Source organism: Alligator sinensis, unplaced genomic scaffold (assembly GCF_000455745.1).
Source record: "Alligator sinensis unplaced genomic scaffold, ASM45574v1 scaffold823_1, whole genome shotgun sequence".
Taxonomy (NCBI): Eukaryota; Metazoa; Chordata; order Crocodylia; family Alligatoridae; genus Alligator; species Alligator sinensis.
The window spans coordinates 1351216-1353719 of record NW_005842272.1 but is presented as its reverse complement, the minus strand read 5'-3'; the positions used below and the strand labels follow the sequence as shown (position 1 = coordinate 1353719).

General features: G+C 45.2%; 1 protein-coding gene across 7 annotated transcripts in view; it reads right to left on the bottom strand.

Moving 5' to 3' along the window:
- PTPN3 (protein tyrosine phosphatase, non-receptor type 3) overlaps window positions 1–2504 on the bottom strand; it is a 306004-nt gene that overhangs the window by 79580 nt on the left and 223920 nt on the right. The gene's annotated exons all lie outside the window — the stretch shown is intronic.

The window sequence follows — 2504 nt, the reverse complement described above, 5'->3', positions numbered from 1 at the left end:
TTTATACATAGAACTGGCTTGAAAATTTGAAGAGAAATCTTTTCTTATTAAAATGAGGGGTTTGCTTTTTCTTGTTCTTTTTTCTGACCACATCAATTTGAATGACACTTTAGATAGGAAATCCAGAAAAGATTCATGCAGACTTCTTATTTGGTTTATTAGACTTAGACCAGAACTTTCCAACTGCTGAGTGGCTGGGGGACACAGACCACCCTCAGCATATGCTATGCAGACTGCATACTGTGCAACATGCCCCTTCCTCCCCAGCTGCATTGAGCTAGCACCTGTATGCCCTGCACAATGTGCCACACTGCAGGTGATCACCGCTGTACAGTGCCAGCACCCCGTGCCATGCAGTAACCCCAGATCCTTTTAAATCCCCTGGCCACAGGCTCCTTCAACCCTGCAGGCTGTGCCACACCACCCCCTGAGACAGGGGCAGGAGTGAAGGCTGGAGGAGACTGGGGGAGCCTTGAGACTCCAGAAGTGGCAGCAGCAGCAGCTGGAGTTGTGGGCGGAGCGCCCTGACCAGAAGCCGAGGGGTTGCATGAGAATTGCAGCCACCAGTTAAACCGTCCTGATTTAGGCATATAAATATGCCAAAATATATGTATAAAAATACACACACACACACACACACACACACACACACACACACAGAGTTTAAAAATTCCAATGGAATGAAAATATAGTTTTCTGACTACCTCTGGTTCCATTTGTATAATGCACCTAATTTAGTGAAGAATTATACTATTAAGGAGAACACAGAAAAGCATTAGGCATTTTAGTAAACATTAAAAGGACATTATAACAGTCAATATCCTAAAAGCAAAGAAAAAAGGCATGAGATACAAAGTTATGTAAGTACATATAGTTTACATGAGATTTGTACAGAATAGGGAATTCTGTACAGAAAGAGGGAGGATGAAAAAAAAACAAACAGTGGGAAACCCCAATATTTATTTTCTTCCTCCCTCTGCTTTTCATACTAACATATTGTTCTTCCACTTCAAGGAAAGCCATTTATCCTCCTTCCAAAACACCATTATAATGATCCCTCTTATTGCTTTGAAGCATTTTAATGTAGGTCTTTCCCAACACATTGTCTATTCATTGTGTTTTTCCTGCAAATACACTCATTTTTACTATCCGTCCCTCCCTTCTGTGACCCCCTCAACCCAACCATTGATTTAAATCTCCCTCACTCTCACATTCCTCTTACTGGTGGTTTATTTAGATAGACTCACTGGGGAATTTTGAGGAAGTAACAGTCAAACTCCCAAGGAAGCAGGACAAGGAGATGACATTTTTTCTGCAAAGATTCCCAAAGTTACGGAAGTTTAGAGAAAGACTAGGGGAGAGGGGTCCTGTGTAAATGAGGGACTGTTACGGTGGTTCTGGTCAAGGTGATGCAGAGGATATCTGGGCAGCAGCCATTGGAAAGGCAGAGAGTCCCTGTTACTCCGAGCACTACCAGGAGTGACTAGAAATAGTGGTCACAAGCTGGCAGAGAGTAGATTCTGGCTAGACATCAGGAGGCGCTACTTCACTGTCAGAGCGGCTAGGACCTGGAACCAACTTCCAAGAGAAGTGGTGCTGGCTCCTACCTTGGGGGTCTTTAAAAGGAGGCTGGATGAACACCTTGCCAGGGTTGTTTGACCCCAGGACTCTTGCCTGCCATGGCAGGGGGTCGGACTTGATGATCTGCTCAGGTCCCTTCTGACCCTACCTACTATGAAACTATGAAACATGGAGGCTTATTGAGGTTTGAAGTACTGAAAAGTATCGCTTTAACAAGAGATGTGGAAGGGAGGATCAAGAAACTTGTGGGGCAGGAAAAGCCTGGGAGAACTGGAAAGCTGCTGCCTAGCTGGATCTAAGACCACAAGTCTGGAGCTTCCCTTAGGTAGCCATCTCAGTTTTTTGTGGGGAGTTTTCTGGGGGTTTTTTAATAAACATAGTTGGAAGGCATGGGGCAGAACAAAACCAGCTTGTCAGAAATGCGGAGAGGCAGAGCTGCGCTGGCTCTGATTGTTTGCTCTTCTTCAGGGGATAAGTAAGAGGCAGTCCATCACAGAGGGACTTAATTTTTGCTGTAGATATCTGAAAATCTGGAGCCTTTGAAAAACTCTAGGAGCTGCCCACAAGTGACCTCCTTTTTTTTCCCCCTCACTCCCCACAGGTGACCCTTCTCTTGTCATCCTTGATAAGTATAAACCAGAATAAACCAGCAGTACTCTAAGTAACACATGTCACAATATTTTGAAGTGATGGAAGCCCAAGAAGGGTGGCTGTGCCTTAAGGAAACGATCCTTCAGGCACAAAGCAAGATGATCCCCGAGCGAGGCAAAAGGGGGAAAGGGGCCAGGAGGCTTCCCTGGCTGACCAGAGAAATCCAGGGCAGCCTAAGGGACAAAAGGGGAGCACATAAAAAGTGGAAACAGGGAGAGATCACCAAAGATGAATATACCTCCTCTGCTCGTGCTTGTAGGGAGGCAGTTAGA